Source organism: Moschus berezovskii, chromosome Y, assembly GCF_049115385.1.
Source record: "Moschus berezovskii isolate FMDL1 chromosome Y, NW_MosBer_1.0, whole genome shotgun sequence".
Taxonomy (NCBI): domain Eukaryota; kingdom Metazoa; phylum Chordata; class Mammalia; order Artiodactyla; family Moschidae; genus Moschus; species Moschus berezovskii.
Window position 1 is genome coordinate 45,699,957 of NC_142489.1, and position 18,253 is coordinate 45,718,209.

An 18,253-nucleotide genomic window follows, 5' to 3' on the forward strand; every position below is an offset into this window, starting at 1 on the left:
TGCCCTCTGACACCCTCTCACAATACGTATCATTTTATTTGGGTTTCTCTTAAATTGGTTGTGGGGTATCACTTCATTTCTGCTCCAGCAAAGCACAGCCATTGCACCTTAACTTGGATGAGGGGTGTCTCCTCACGGCTGCCCCCTCCTGATTTTGAACGTGGAGAAGATCCTCTCAGCCTTCCTGTGCCCGCACTGCCAGTGCCACTTTGACATGTGATAGCTCCTTTCGGCCGACACTCCTGGCCTCAGGAGTGGGTAACTCATCTCAACCACCGCCGAGAAACACTTTTATTTCAGAAACCAAATAGATTTACCGATGTGATTTATCTACATAAAAATTCATTAGGAATGAGATTTTGCAGGCTTATGGTTTTGGTTGCTATTTATGTAAGGAGACTGTATTTTAAGATTATGCTGAAGTAAACACTGGTTGAACATTATGCTTCATTTGCTAGGAGACCAGTAACTTTGTGATGTAACAGGCACCCGTCCATCGCTAGGAGACCAGTGACTTTTTGAACCACTCTGATGGTCTAGGGAGTTTCTCTCTGTAGGACAGCCAAGCAGCATTTGAATTTGCAGTGTGTAAAATCAAAAAAGTGAGAAACGTGTCTGAATAACGATTTTTCTGAGATGGCACTTATTTCTTCAGAAATTCAAGATGTGCCTCCTAACGATGAATGCCCTGGTTCAGAAACCTCCATGAGACCTTTGTAGGATTATGCACTTGCTGGGGATTCGGTTTTGTGATCTCTTATTGAAGAATATGCTTTTCAGGCTTTGTCTGATGAAGTTCTGATGAAAAGGCCATGTTACACATTTTCTGTCTCTGAAACACGTGAGCTGAATGATTTTCTTTCACTCACTTTTCCACAAAAATTGTATAATATTGTTGCAAGTGTTCAATTTGAATCTATTTGGTGGGATGAGAGTGGCACTTGTATTTTGATCAATGAAGAACTTTTCAGGAAAGATTTCTTGGAAAGAAAGGCACCTTTCAGAATACTTGAAACCAATAAAATGAAAAGTTAAGTTCGACAGCTTAACCTTTATGGGTTCAGTAAAAAGCGACAACTTCTTCAAAGTTCTGCTTCACTATCTGACTTTCTGGAAGAAGAAAACAACATCTCTCTTTCGAGCAAGGTATTCCAAAATTTTCACTTATTAGCAATATGTAAGGTTAAATCATGTGACCTAGAAAGCATGTTACCATATGTAGCTAAAACAGAATTTAAAATTGAGATAGCAAATTGTTGAAAAAGCTTTATCTTTTGAAGTTGAGAACAGGTAGAGGATATAGTATTTGATGTTTAACAAATTTTCCAGTCAACTTGAAACAAGATATGAGTCTTCAAGAAATTTAAAGTGGCATTTACTCTATATATACAAAATATTTTTCGTTTAAAAGCATAATTGTTCTACCATGTTAGTTGTTAAAACTAATCTGGAGGCGTTTTATTTGATGCAATTTAATTGGTATCATTAAAGGAATATTTTTTTTCTTTTTTAAATTTATTTAATTAGAGGCTGATTACTTTACAATATTGTATTGGTTTTGCCATACATTGACATGAATCTGCTCTGGGTGTACATGTGTTCCCCATCTAGAACCCCTTCCAACCTCCCTCCCCATCCCATCACTCTGGTTCATCCCATGACACCAGCCCCGTGCATCCTGTATCATGCATCAAACCTGGACTTGTGATTCGTTGCACATATGATAATATACATGTTTCAATGCCATTCTCCCAAATCATCCCACCCTCGCCCTCTCATACAGAGTGCAAAAGATTGTTCTATACATCTGTGTCTCTCTTGCTTTCTCGTGTACAGGGCTATCGTTATCATCTTTCTAATTTCCATATATATGTGTTAGTATAATATATTGGTGTTTTTCTTTCTGCCTTACTTCATTCTGTAAAATAGGCTTCAGTTTCATCCACATCATTGGAACTGATTCAAATGTATCCTTTTTAATATACACCTTTGTTTATATGCACCATAGCTTTTTTATCCATTCAGCTGCAGATTACATCTAGGTTACCTCCATGTCCTGGCTATTATAAACAATGCTGCGATAAATTTTGGAGTACATGTATTTCTTTCAATTCTGGTTTCCTCTGTGTGTATGCCCAAGAATGTGTATGCTGGGTCGTATGGTAGCTCTATTTCTAGATTTTTAAGGAATCTCCACACTGTTTTCCATAGTGGTTGTGCTGTTTGCTTTCCCACCAACAGTGTAAGAGTGTTCTCTTTTCTCCACACCCTCTCCAGCATTTATTGCTTGTAGATTTTGGATAAAAGCCATTCTGACTGGAGTGAAATAGTACCTCACTGTGGTTTTGATTTGCATTTCTCTGATTATGAGTGATGTCGAGCATCTTTTCATGTGTTTGTTAGCCATCTGTATGAAGGAATAAACTTTTATAGTTTAGCTTTTATGGCAGTTTTACCTTGGCTTATAAAGAAACTAAATAATTGTATGCTTTGACTTTAGTTACAGATCTACTATAATCCAAATTTCAAAAGAGGCTATCCTCAACTTTTAGTAAGAATAAAAAGAAGAGTTGGGATTAACAATGCGTCTGCAATATCTTCATTAGTTCGAGATTGCAAGAAGCATGTTAAGGCAAGTGTCAACATAGATGGTCGTAACTCTGATTTTCTTCCTGAAACTAGTGGAGAGAGTACATTTTCAGCCTCCACCAGTTTAAGTGTGCGTTTCATAGAAAAGCCTCACACCAGCCAGATGGTCGCTAATAAAAGAGATTTAGCTCTGTGTGACTTACAGTCCCCATAATCAATATCAGTTAACCAAACAGAACAGATTTTGGAAGATCAACCTGCTGTTTTAAATCAGTTGAGCATTTTTAAGTGGCACTCATATAGCAGCTACACTCAGGTAAATGGACACGTTGAGGATTTGCCTACTATAACTACATCTGCTTCTCAGAACCACATTGTATCTCCATTACAGAGCAGCTTTTATGAACTGAGGGTGAAGTATTCTAAGTTTCCAGATTAGATATTTTGATATGTCAGCATATGATAGTATTTTTCGTAATCTTCATAAGAGAGGAAACTCATGGCCCTCAGTGCCAACGATCACTTGTAAATCTGCCTCCTCTCTTTCAAGTCAACTCATCAAGAATCATCATTATGTGAAAACCATGCTAATTAAAACGGACCTATCTAATAAATGTCAGATTGTGGAGCCTAATGAAGAACTAAAAAGCCTCTTGTTGAAAGTGAAAGAGGAGAGTGAAACGGTTGTCTTGAAGCTCAACATTCAGAAAGCAAAGGTCATGGCATTTGGTCCCATCACTTCGTGGGAAATAGATGGGAAAACAGTGGAAGCAGTGTCAGACTTATTTTGGGGGGCTCCAAAATCACTGCAGATGCTGATTGCAGACATGATTGAAAGACGCTTGCTCCTTGGAAGGAAGGTTGTGATCGGCCTAGATAACACTGAAAAGCAGAGATATGGCTTTGTCAACCAGGGTCCATCTAGTCAAGGCTATGGTTATTCCCGTGGTCATGTATGGATGTGAGAGCTGGACTGTGAAGAAAGCTGATCACCAAAGAATTGATGCTTTTGAAGTGTGGTGCTGGAGAAGACTCTTGAGAGTCCCTTGGACTGCAAGGAGATCCAACCAGTCCATTCTAAAGGAGATTAGTCCTGGGTGTTCTTTGGAAGGACTAATGCTAAAACTGAAACTCCAGTACTTTGGCCACTTCATGCGATGAGTTGACTCACTGGAAAAGACTCTGATGTTGGGAACGATTGTGGGCAGAAGGAGAAGGGGACAACCAAGAATGAGATAGATGGATGGCATCACCGACTGGATGGACATGAGTTTGAGTGAACTCCGGGAGTTGGTGATGGACAGGAAGACCTGGCGTGCTGTGATTCATGGGGTCACAAAGAGTCGGACACGACTGAGAGACTGACCTGAACTGAATGAACATTGAAATTTTGGGGGGAGATGTCAACAAATACCTACAATTCTTGTATTTGAACAGTAAAGTTATATGTTCATCTTTATAGTTTCATTTTCTTTTTACAAACGATGAAGAGAAAAATGAGGCTTTAATAAAATGTCTGACTATTTTACTGCACTGTTTTATAAACTCTTCAGAACAAGAAAACATTTGTTATGCATCCTAGGTCAATGACACCTGATCCAATATTTGTAAGCAAGAAAACGAGAACAAAGATAAAAGAGGTAATGGATGTAAAGGGATTTCTGAAATCATCCCTGCTGAAATGAATGGGTATGTACATATGGAGTGTATGGGTGAAGGAAGAGATACAAATAAAATTAAAGCAATGGAAATGCACGGCATGTACCTTAGTGCATTCATAGTTACATTATATTCTATTAGATACTGGTATAAGCTTAAAAGAGTAGACAGCTTCAGTATAGAATTTCATTATGTAATTGAAAATATAAAATCTTGATCATCAAAATCATGATCACCACTGTACTGTCACTGTGATACAAAGATAGCATGACATAATAAGTGACTGGCACATGGTCAGCACAAGATATGTATATTACAAGTGATATTGTATAAAGTCATTTTTGCTCTACTGTCCTTAAATGAAAGTGAAAGTGAAGTAGCTCAGTCGTGTCCGACTCTTTGCGACCCCCATGGACTGTAGCCTACCATGCTCCTCTGTTCATGGGATTCTCCAGGCAAGGATACTGGAGTGGGTTGCCATTTCCTTCTGCAGGGATCTTCCCGACCCAGGGATTGACCCCAGGTCTCCCACATTGCAGGCAGACACTTCACTGTCTGAGCCACCAGGGAAGATGCTATCCTTAAGGCACACTTTTATTTGCTGACACCAAGATTCCACCCTATATTTCCTAATGCATGTTTAGATGTTGCTTATCGGTTCCCACAGAGACAGAATAAATTCCTGGTGGTGACTGAAGCACATCAGTGTGATTAACAAATTCTGTGAAGACATGGTATCTTTTTTCCTTAATAATTTCATTATCTTTCTCTTATACTGTGCTTCCGGAGCTACAATCACTCAACCTAATTTCAGTCATGCTAAGCCCCTTCTCACAATTTTGTCTCAACTCATTTTTTGGGTTGGAAGGAACTGTCATTTGCCCTCCTAGCAAGTTGAGCCCAGATATCAGATCCTCAGTGTCTTTTGGGTCTACTCTCTGTATCTTTCATATCAGCTAAAATTAAAGCTTACAACTGATACATTTTAAGTACTTACTAGTTATCAATAAAGAAATGTCATAACCAATCAAATTCTATATACATAACTCAACATATTCCTATAGCCTTCGTTATTACCATAATTGGTCCTTTCCTCCTTACTGATAAATTTTTCCAAGTTGATAAATATTTGTTATATTTGCACGAATGTTAAATGTGGGAATTCATATCATAAAATGACTGCGCTCTCGTGAAGTTTATAAGACCCCATTCTAAGCATGTAGTTTCAGGCCCCAGTGCCCTAACATTCAAGAGTAGTTGTGGAGACATGTATGAAAAAAAAGAAGCATTAATTTTAATAATCTAGAAAAGTCATGGAGTAAGCAGGGATTAATAGCAATGGTTGTTCTCTAATATATTTCACAATGAAATACTCTAAACAAAGTGTCTGCTTGTTGGACTATCCAGATATCATGAACACTACTTAGAAATCTTTGCAATCTCAAATTTGGGGTCATTCCTTTAGATGATGGTGGCAACATCAAGCCAGATCCCTGTTTTAGGATGGTTACCGACATAGGACATCACCAAGTTAAGTTCACCGCTCTCATTCTTGCAACTAATGAACAGTGAAATCCGTGGAATATCTGTGTAAATAAGGGAGTGATCCACAAACACACTTTTTCTTTCAATGAAAAATTACAGTCAATGTAGGTGAGAATGTCATGTTTAGAGAGGTGAGCATTTTGAAGCAATGGTAAGTGTTATTGAAACTGGTGTCCTTAGTTATGATTTCAGCCCAAAGTTCAATGCTCTTGTTTTAGATTTCAGGATTTTTATGAAACTAAAAGACTCTTACTCCTTGGAAGGAAAGTTATGATGAACCTAGATAGCATATAAAAAGCGGAGACATTACTTTGCCAACCAAAGTCTAGCTAGTCAAGGCTATGGTTTTTCCAGTGGTCATGTATGGATGTGAGAGTTGGACTGTGAAGAAAAGCATCAAAGAATTGATGCTTTGGACTGTGGTGTTGGAGAAGACTCTTGAGAGTCCCTTGGATTGCAAGGAGATCCAACCAGTTCATTCTGAAGGAAATCAGTTCTTGCTGTTCATTGGAATAACTGGTGTTAAAGCTGAAACTGCAGTACTTTGGCCACCTCAGGCGAAGAGCTGACTCACTGGAAAAGACTCTGATGCTGGGAGGGATTTGGGGCAAGAGCAGAAGGGGAAGACAGAGAATGAGGTGGCTGAATGGCATCACCGACTCGATGGGCATGAGTTTGGTTGAACTCCGGGAGTTGGTGATGGACAGAGAGGCCTGGCATGTTCGCACATTCATGGGGTCGCAAAGAGTCAGACAAGAATGAGCGACTCAACTGCCTAACTGACTGACGATGTAGTCAAATTTGCTTCCTTTGTATCAGTTCAGTTCAGTTCAGTCGCTCAGTCGTGTCCGACTCTCCACGACCCCATGAATCATGAATTCAATTTTCTTTCCTTTATTGTATTTACTTTATAATTGGTGCCTAAAATTGTAAAACTGAAAACAAAAAATTTAAGTGAGATAAATACAGAAGATTGGAGCAAAAAGTAGAAAAACTGATGGGACAAGGTCAGTGGATGAAATTGGATGCTTAAAATATAAAAAGCAAATGTGTCACTGAAGGGCCTAAAGAGGTCAATATGACTTCAATATTGTTACACTACAACATTATTTTCATTTTATTAAATCACAGAATATTTTTTGATGCAAAATACTCTAAGATCCCATGGAATGTAGAACAAAGTTCTATCGTTTGAAACATTTTGATTTAAAATGTCACTAGAGGGAAATCATTTAACTACAAAATAGCTTCCAACATTAGGCCTAGAAACAGATAACAGAGAACTCTGCATTTCATAGGTGTCCTTCATGAGCCTTGTTTTCTTTTCCTTTCATAATTGTGTTTGGGGCATGTAAGATTGTGACTCTGCTTGTGTGTGTGTGTGTGTATTTGTATCAGATTAAGAATGTGATTGTGAGTGTACGTCTGGGTTCTCTTTTGGACTTTTATGTTAGAGATTTTGGCTGAAGAAACGGCTAATTCATTACCATAAAGAAGTACAAATTAAAATGCCCGTTCATCCACCTCATTAGAACTGGTTCAAATGCATTCATTTTAATGGCTGAGTAATACTCTGTTGTGTATATGTACCAAGGCTTTCTTATCTATTCATCTGCAGATGGACATCTAGCTTGCTTCCATGTCAAGTCTGCTGTAGTATTTCAAAGTACAAGACAAATGGATGAGTCTCAAAAATTGAAAGTATTTCGATAATAACCAAGCTACTTCTCCCTAACATACTTAAAATCTATGGCACTGTCACAATCAGCCCAGCAAAAGTTGAGAGGGGCCTTAGAAGTCTGTGATGTCTGGCAACAACAAAAACATCCACCCAATAATTTGGCAATACCAGAGAAGCTAAGTATATGCGTGGAGTTTCAACCAGGCCTTCCTATAATAGGATACTACTTTGCTATAGGAAGTGGCACACTCACCAATATGAATAACATTCTTAGGGATCAAAGAAACTAATGATGGTAGAAGTGGCCTTACCCCTTCAAAAGGGTATCAGTTAAAGAAGACAATTAAATAGAAGGAAGTGATAACATGGCCCACATACTTCTTAGATAAAATCTTAAATATCCAAACCCTACCACACTGATAAGATGATGATTATACAGGAATTCTGGTTTCAGCTCTGTGTGGCAATCATCATATAATGGTATTGAAATATGTATATTATTATATGTGCAAAGAATCACCAATCCATGTTTGATGCATGATATAAGATGCTCAGGCTGGTGTACTGGGATGAACCAGAGGTATGCAATGGGGAGGGAGGTGGGAGCTGGGTTCAAGATGGGGAACCCATGTACACCCGGGGCAGATTCAGGTCAATGTATGAAAAAATGAATACAATAGTGCAAAGTAATTAGCCTCCAATTAAAATAAATTTAAAAAATATGTATACATGAGAGTCACTGATAGTGCAAATCTGTTAAGGCAAAAGTCTCGAGATCTGATTCAAAGAGGAAGACTGTGTATTCCCTGTCTTCAGTTTTATAGTACTTCACATGCATTCACACAGTTCCACAATTCTTAAATTCATCTGAAGACAAAAAATGTGACATTAAGAGAAGAGGAATGGTCTATTTACAGAGAACGGAAGTGGAAAAATTTAAATAGATAAAGTCTCCTACATACATCCATGCTTCTTAATGTAACCCCATGTAAACCTTCCTAAGGGCAACTAGGATACACAAGTCAAAGATGCTTCTCCCAGGATTACAGAGTTTGGTTGAGAAGATATAAGTTTGCTTAACTCTCACCTCATCCTTAAAATCAAATATCAGCCTTTAACACATCAGAAGATGGGAAGCTCTAGCAGATACTTTTACAGACAATACCTCCTTCTGCCTAAGACCAAGATGTAGATCCAAGTGGCAATTGGAATGAGGTTTCCATCTTAAGATACCACATGACTCCGCAGGAGTTCTTTTCTGGGAAGCTCTCCAAAAACATTGTGAGAAGTACAATGTGAGGGAGGAAAAGAAGGAAACTGACAAGAGCTTTGTTCTTTCTAAATGTCCTGAATATCACTTATCATCCCAGGTACAATGGCAGGCTTAACATGTTATCTAAACTATCTCTCAGCCCTGCCAAGACTAATTTTTTGATGTAGTTCAGTCACTCCGTCTTGTCTGACTCTTTCTGACTACATGTACAGCAAGAACCCTGGGCTCACCTGCCCTTCAAGTCTCCTAGAGCTTTCTGAAATCCTTGACATTTGAGTCAGTGATGCTTTGAGGCCATCTCATCCTATGCCGTTCCCTTTTTCTCCTGTGCCCACTCTTTCCCAGCATCGGTTTCTTCCCAGTGATTTTGCTCTAGGACTCATGTGGCCGATATATTGGCTCTTCATGTTCAGCATTGGTCCTTCTGAGACAGTCAGAGATGGCTTCCTTCACGCTTTTCCAGTTTGAACTCCACGCTCACCACAGAACTCTCACACATCTTCTCCAGGCGTTGTTGCAAAGCATCAATATTATGGCACTCAGTTCTTATGGTTCTGTTCAGTCCTACACTCATTTCTCCTGAAAATCAACTTTGACTAGTCAGGTCTTTTTCAGTAATCTCTCAGCTTTTTAACGTGGTGTCTAGGTTGGTCACAGCTTTTCATCAAAGTGCAAGTTCCTTTAAATTTCATGGCTGCAGTCAATTCAGTAGTGTTATCCGAGGTCAAGAAAGGGAAACCCGTCACTAATTCAATCGAATCCCATCAATATATCTCAAAATGATGGGACCAAATTCCATGAGCTTATTTTTTGGGAGTGTTTGTTTTTTATATTGAGTTTTAATCCAGCTTTTCCATTCTCTCCTTTCACCTTCATCAGAAGGCTCTTTACTTCATGCTTTATTTCAGCCATTTGTGTGTTGTCATCTTCTAAATCAGGTTATTCATTCTTCTCACAGTAATTTTGTTTCCAGCTTCAGATTCTTTCAGCAAATTACTTTCCATGATGCACTCTGCACAGAAGTCAAATGAGCTGGGTGACGATATATAGCCTTGATGTATTTTCTTCCCTATTATGTACCAGTTCATGGTTCCTTTTGCAATTCCCACTGCTGTGTCTTCACCTGCCTGCACTTTCCCAGGAAACAGGTAAGATCGTCCCGTATTCTTCTCTCTTGAAGAATGTTCCACAATTTGTTATGACCCACACAGTCGAAGGGCTTCCCTCGTGGCTCAGATGCTAATCATCCGCCTGCAATGGGGCAGACCCAGTTTTGATCTCTGGGTCTAGAAGATCCCCAGGAAAAGGAAATGGTAGTCTACAGTCCATGGGGTCACATAGAGTCAGACAGCACTGAATGACCTTATTTTGACATGCAGTCTATGCCAGTAAAAGAGACAATAAAGTAAATGTAGATAACTTTATGAAATCCCCTTGCTTCTAAGATCCAAACTCCAATTAAGGTTTACCTTCAGATTAAATGACTAACTTCACCTGCCTGTTTTGCTTTGTTTTGTTTTACACCTTTTTTTTCTCTGTGTCTCCATTTCAAGCTATCATCTACCAGTTGTTACATTCCTGGGCCCTTGCATCTACCTATACAAGAATTAAATTATGCCCAAGCCACTCTCTGACCTTTGACACTCACTTAAAACTGTTGTTTCCAGAGCTGAAATAATGAATCTCTGTTCTGGGAAAATGTCAGGACAGTTTGGCAAATAGCTAGATATTTTCAGGGAGTGAATTTTTGAGCTGAATTACTGTAGCACCTCTTCTCTGGTAAAGAACTATAGTTCCTCAAGCTGATGACAATTCTTATTTAGCAGAAATTTCAGGAAACATAAATGTGCTTATTTGCATGTCCACAATCAATGAAGTACCAATTACGTATGTATGTATGTAACCTATCCCATCAAGCTGATTAATTCATGTCAACTAAAGTTTGTTCCTTCACCGGCATGCTTAAAGGAATTATAGAGCTAGCCTAGAAATAAGAACAGAAGTTTTGATCTCGAAAAAGTAAGAGGACATTGAGTGCAAATATCTTCGTAGAGGCATTACAAATAATCCTTCTATAAAGACAATACTTCCTCCAGAGTATCAAATGAATATTAACAGAAGACCTTGCTCAACAGTGAGGTCTATATGGAAACTAGACATAACTGGGAAGAATGGAGGGAAGATGGGAAGAGGATGAGATGAATAAAACCAAGTCTGTGTTTTGGGGTGTGAGATGGAGAAGCAGGGAATAGATTGAAGATTCAGGCAAGTTATCTCACTAAACTTAAATTAATTTTGACTGAAAGGAAGCAAGGTGAAGAAGCTGATGAAATATAGTTTTCCTAGAGTGAAAATCGAACAGAGAATGTGTGGTGTGGTCCTGCATGCCCCATATGGCAGTGCAGGTCAACTAGTGTAAAAGGGCCTGGACGATCAAACATGGGGTTAGAAAGACAACCTGGGAGGGAAGTGCTTTTGACTGTGGAGATGGAGGTATGCATCTGGGATGACAAATTTTGTAGAAAGGAATGCATTTTGAAAAATCCCAAACTGACAAAAAAGTGGGAACTTAGAACTCAGTCACACAGAGGAGGTGGTGACAGCATTAAATTTCGCCCTCGTGCCACATGCTAAGACTTACTATCAGGCAAGAGAAAAAGACTAGCTAGAACTATCATGCATGCTTCTGCCACCACAGGCTAGAAACCTATTCCTTTAGGGCCATGATTTTATTGCCCATGGTCTCTGGCTTCTCCGAAAAACTGATACCACCAGGGTTTCTAAAGTCCCAGCAGCTGTACCTCTTGCTCCTGTGCTCACCAAGGCAGGCCCAAGTGTTCCACAAGGGTTTTGGGGGTAGCCTTCCCTGGTGACCACACGGAGAGGTTGTTATCAAACTACATCTGAGACTCAGGATCAGGGAAATGAAGGAAAAGGATTGAAAACTTTCCCACTAGCTGAGCAAGCCGCAGATTAAATACATGCAATCAACTCTGCAGATGCTTTCTCTATGGGATAAAAAAGGACAATAGATTTCCAACGAATGAAAATGCCCAGGCTCTTGCAGCTCTCAGAACCAATAGGAGTTATCCCAGTTTAGAGTCTGACCTGTCCTTACTGAAGATCCAGAGTTAAGTTCTGCCCACATTTGGGCGAGTTTTCTAGAGAGGTGGATTTGTGCTGTGGCTCACGTTCAGGACCAGAACCCTTACAGCAGGGACCCGAGGTAAAATTCATTGTACTTATGATGTTCTGCTATGCCAATTGGTCATTCACTCTTTGTCTCACTTAAAAGCATTCTTATTATTCCTGCTTACTTGGTGTTTTAAGATTGTTTATATCCTATATATTTTTTGTATGTCTATATTGTCTAACTTTGTTTCCTGCTTTCTGTGCCTTTTGTTGATGTTGTTTCTTCTCATTTTTGTGTTAATAAATATATAGTTCCATATTAACTGTGATTTTCTCTTGTTCTGTGGGAAAGCTCTTATCATTTTGTCAGAGTTTTTTTTTTTCCTTTATTCTTCAGATGTCACTCAACTCTGGTGTTGATTTATGTCTTACAAGTTATTTATTTAGTTCTATTGTTGATTCTCTGTTCTTCCCTATTGTCATTACTGCTTCTGTTATATTACCTGTGGTTTGATTTTTATTTCTTACCATTTGCCTGTCTTCATTTGTTCCCTCAGTCTAATCTTTTACTATGTGATCTTGGTTCTCTGACCGGAAGTTGGGCCTGATCATCAAGGGCATCAGCATTGTATCATAGACCACCAGAAAATTTCCAGCTCAAATTAATATTAATTAGTGAGAGTCTCTAAGAAGACCTCCATCTGAAACGAAGAACCATTCCACCCAAAAGCCTATACTATCCAGAGCTGCTGGCTCACACCACACAAAATGCAAGACAGAAGCACAACCCAAATCATTCTCAGATGGACTGTCTAAAGTACACTAAACCCATACACACCTGCAAAAGACCCCTCTGACACGGTCCCACCATGAAAGAGAGAGAAACATCATCAGCGGCAAATGTAATTGCCAGTCCTTCCTCCTCCAAGGACACACAAACCACTTGACCAAGCTATCCACTCACGGTACAGACTGGAAGCAAGTACTACCATCCTGCACCCTAGGAAGAAAAGACCAGTTACATAGTAAGATAAACAAACCTGAAAACAGTAAAGTATTTTGCAGGCAATGAAACAAGGTAAAAACACATAAGACATAATTAAAGAGGAAATAGAAATTTTTGCAGAAAAATAATTGAGAGTAACGATATTAAAGATGATCAAACCTCTCAGGAAATAAATGGAGATCATGCAAGAAATATTTAAGAAGGGCATGGAACAACTAAACAACAAGAAATAGATGATAGCACAATAACTGCCATATATCTACTGTAGGCTGTTCCATTCCTTTGGAAAGCAGAAGCCAGAACAACATCGGAAAATAATTATCTTCCAATTTTTAAATGAAGTATTAAAAGAAAACAAACTTTAAATAGCAAGCAGACCTGACAATTCAACTGATACTAAAATAGATTTCACCCAAAACCAGAAGAATGCAGTATCTTCGCAAGGTTAAATGAAATATTTCTGAATAAATCACAAACTGCATCACTAATCAGGACTTGGTAAATTTAAGATAATCAAAATTGTGTCAAACATTTTTCTTTTTAACCACAGTGTTATGATTTATATGTCATTCATAGGTGCGGGAGAAAAACAAAATCAAATAAACATGACATAAATAACAAAATAAAAACTGAAAAGCATGAATACATTGAGGTTCATGTATACACCTCTTCATTACCAAAAAATTAATGAAGAAATCAAGGAGAAAAATATATATGTGTGTGTGTGTGTGTATGTGTGTGTGTGTGTGTATCAGTACAGTTCAGTTTACTCACTCAGCTGTGTCCGAATAATTGCGACCTATGAATCACAGCACACCAGGCCTCCCTGTCCATTACCAGCTCCCAGAGATCACTCAAACCCACCACCATCGAGTCAGTGATGCCATCCAGCCATCGCATTCTCTGCCGTCCCCCTCTCCTCCTGTCCCCAATTCCCAGCATCAGAGTCTTTTCAGTGTGTCAACTCTTTGCATGAGGTGGCCAAAGTATTGGAGTTTCAGCTTTTACACCAGTCCTTCCAATGGACACCCAGGACTTACCACCTTTAGACTGGACTGGTTGGATCTCCTTGCAGTCCAAAGGACTCTCAAGAATCTTCTCCAACACCACAGTTCTAAAGCATCAATTCTTCGGCGATCAGGTTTCCTCACAGTCCAACACTCACATCTGTACATGATCACTGGAAAACCATATTCTTGACTAGATGGACTTTTGTTGGCAAAGTAATGTCTCTGCTTTTTATTATGCTATCTAGGTTGGTCATAACTTTCCTTCCAAGGAGTAAGCGTCTTTTAATTTCATGGCTGCAATCAGCATCTGCAGTGATTTCCGAGCCCCAAAAAATAGTCTGGCACTGTTTCCACATCTGTTTTCCATGAAGTATATATTCATACAAACTAATGACAATGAAAATGTGATTGCATAAAACCCATGAAACAGGGTAAAGGACTAACTAAACTTACAACTAAAGCAATTAGAGAAAGAATAAACAAAATGCCAAAATTAGGTTTTGGAAAAAAAATAAAAACCTAGAGAATAGAACGGGAAAAATAAAAGATGAAAATAATAGCAAAGATCAATAATACTAATAGTGGGCTCTTTGAGAGAATAAAGAAAATACATAAATCATGAGGCAGACTCATCAACAAAAAATGGAGAACACTCAAATCAATACAGTTATACATGAGAAAGGAGACAGTATAACCAAAAGCACAGAAATATCAAAGGATCATGATAGACTACAACAACCAACTTTAAACCAATAAAATGGAGAATTTGAAAGCCACAGACTAATTCTTAGAAACTCAACTAAAAGGAAACAGAAAATATGAACCCAACATTACAACCACTAATATTGACACTGCTATGAAAAATTTGCCAACTGACAACATTAAAGTTCCAGATGATGTCACAGGTGTTTTATGAACCATTAAATTAAATGTTAACATATGCGCTTCTAAAACTTTTCCAAAATACTACAACAGTAGGAAAACCCACAAACTCATCCTACAAGTACAGCATCACCTGATAGCAAAGACAAAGTTTACACCGAAAAGTTAACTAGTATCACATAGACAAACATAGAGGCAAACATCCTCAACAAATTAATCCCAAGAAAAATCCAAAAACACATTAAAAGTATCAAACAGATTTAATATGTGTGGTTTTCCCCAGATATACATACATTCTCTGATAGCTGTGTATCAATCCATGAGATACATCATAACAATTTTCAGGATTAAGACCATATGATCACCTCAGTTCAGTTGAGTTCAGTTCAGTTCAGTCTCTCAGTCTGTCTGACTATTTGCAACCCCATGAATCACAGCATGCCAGGCCTCCCTCTCCATCACCAACTCCCAGAGTTCACTCAACTCATATTCATCGAGTCGGTGATGCCATCCAGCCATCTCATCCTCTGTCATCCCCTTCTCCTACTGCCCCAAATGCCTCCCAGCATCAAAGTCTTTTCCATTCAGTCAACTCTTCGCATGAGATGGCCAAAGTATTGGAGTTTCAGCTTTAGCATCTGTCCTTCCAGTGAACAGCCAGGACTGATCTCCTTTAGAATAGACTGGTTGGATCACCTTGCAGTCCAAGGGACTCTCATGAGTCTTCTCCAACATCACAGTTCAAAAGCATCAAATCCTCAGCCCTCAGCTTTCTTCACAGTCCAACTCTCATATCTGTACATGACCACTGGGAAAACCATAGCCTTGATTAGATGGACCTTGTTGGCACAGTAATGTCTCTACCCTTTTAATATGCTATCTAGTTTGGTAGTAACTTTCATCCCAAGGAGTCAGTTCAGTTCAGTTCAGTCGCTCAGTCGTGTCCGGTTCTTTGCGACCCCATGATTCACAGCACGCCAGGCCTCCCTGTCCATCACCAACTCCCGGAGTTAACTCAAACTCATGTCCATCGAGTTGGTGGTGCCATCCAGCCATCTCATTCTCTTTCGTCCCCTTCTCCTCCTGTACCTAATTCCTCCCATCATCAGAGTATTTTCCAGTAAGTCAACTCGTCACATGAGGTGGCCAAAATATTGGAGTTTCAGCTTTAGCATCTGTCCTTCCAATGAACACCCAGGATTGATCTCCTTTAGAATGGACTGGTTGAGTAAGTGTCCTTTAATTTCATGGCTGCAATCAGCATCCACAGTGATTCTGTAGCCCAAAAAAAATAAAGTCTGACAATGTTTCCACTGTTTCCCCATCAATTTGCCATGCAGTGTTGGGAGCAGTGTCCATGATCTTGGTTTTCTGACTGTTTAGCTTTAAGACAACTTTTTCACTCTCCTATTACACGTTCATCAAGGGGCTTTATAGTTCCTCTTCACTTTCTGACATAAGGGTGGTGTCATATGAGTATCTGAGGTTATTAATACTTCTTCGAGCAATCTTGATTCCCATTTGTACTTCTACAGCCCAACGTCCCACATGATTTATTTTGCATATATGTTAAATAAGCAGGGTGACAATATATAGCCTTGATGTACTCCTTTTCCTATTTAGAACCAGTCTGTTTTTCCATGTCCAGTTCTCACTGCTGCTTCCTGACCTGCATACAGGTTTCTCAAGAGGAAAATCAGGTGGTCTGGGGTTCCCATCTCTTTCAGAATTTTCCACAGTTTATTGTGATCCACACAGTCAAAGACTGTCATAGTCAATAAAGCAGAAATAGATGTTTTTCTGGAACTCTCTTACTTTTTCCATGATCCAGAGGATTTTGGCAATTTGACCTCTGGTTACTCTGTTTTTTCTAAAACCAGCTTGAACATCTGGAAATTCAGGGTTCACGGATGCTGGAGACTGGCTTGGAGAATTTTGAGCATGTCTTTATTAGCGTGTGAGATGAATGCAATTGTGCATTAGTTTGAGCATTCCTTGGCGTTGTTTTTCTTTGAGATTGGAGTGAAAAACTGATCTTTTCCAGTCCTGTGGCCACTGCTGAGTTTTCCAAATTTGCTGGTATATTGAGTGCAGCACTTTCAAAGCACGATCTTTCAGGATTTGAAATAGCTTCACTGGAATGTCATCACCTCCACTAGCTATGTTCATAGCGATGCTTGACTGCAGATTCGAAGAAATCTGCCTCTATGTGATTGATCACACCATCGTGATTATCTTGGTCTTGAAGATAGATTTTGTACAGTTCTTCTGTGTATCCTTGCCACCCCTTTTAATCATCACCTCAATAGGTGCCAAAAAAAAAAAAAAACAACACAACTTTGATAAAACTCAACAAGCATGTGTGATAAACAATCTTTCCAGAAACTGAGCCTAGCAAACATTACCTCAACATAGTAAAGGCATGCAAATCCAAACTACAATGAGGTATAATTTCACACTATTCTGTGTGGTGATCATCATAGAAATAGACAGTAAGGCTCTTCCTTGGTGATCCAGTGTCTAAGACACCATGATTCCAAATCAGGGGTTCCATGTTTGATTACTGGTCAGGGAATTAAACTCCATATGCAGCATTTAAGGCTTAATGTAACTAAATAATGAAGCAAATGTGTGTGTGTATATGTGTACATATATATAATACAATTTTAAAATATAATTAAAATATATAAATAAAATAAAATATATAAAATATGATTAAAATAAAATACAAATTTATAGTATAAATATAATATATCAACATTTATATTATAAATTAACAAATATTATATATATGTATATATATTATATATGTATATTATATATATATACACTCACACACATATAAACCTTAAAGCAATGAATGAAGGAGATGATGTGGAGGAAAGGGAACATTCTCTAGTGTTTTGCAGTTCAGTTCAGTTCAGTTGTTCAGCCGTGTCCTACTCTTTGAGACCCAATGAATCACAGCACGCCACGCTACCCTGTACGTCACCAACTCCCACCGAGATAGAGCAGAGTATGAATGTTCTTTAGAAAAGTATTAATAAAACTACCATATGTCCAAATTCCACTATTTGACATATACACAGATGAAACCACCATTAGGACAAAAAAAGAAAAAGCATGTGTATCCCAGCATCCACTGCAATACCATTTACATTAAATAAGTTATGTAACAATCTAGGTGTCCTCTACTGATGAATGGATAAAGAAGCTGTGGTACATCCTTAGGATGGAAAATTTCTCATCCAGAAAAAGGAAAACCTTGGATTATTTCTTGAGATATGAATGTATCTAGAGCCTATTATATAGAATGAAGTAATTTAGAGAGAAACTCCAATATTGTAGTTTAATGCATATATGTGGAGTCTAGAATCCTGGTTCTGAAGAATCTGTCTGAAAGATGGGAAAAGAAATGCAGAGGTAAAGAACAGATTTGGACACAGAAGGGTAAGTAGAGAGTGGCACGATTTGAG

The 18,253-nt window shown here is 38.7% G+C and overlaps 1 pseudogene; it reads left to right on the plus strand.

Annotated features, from left to right (window-relative positions):
* The first annotated feature begins 636 nt into the window (after nucleotides 1-636).
* On the plus strand, nucleotides 637-7,808 carry LOC148773112 (heat shock transcription factor, Y-linked-like; annotated as a pseudogene).
* Nucleotides 7,809-18,253: the final 10,445 nt, after the last annotated feature.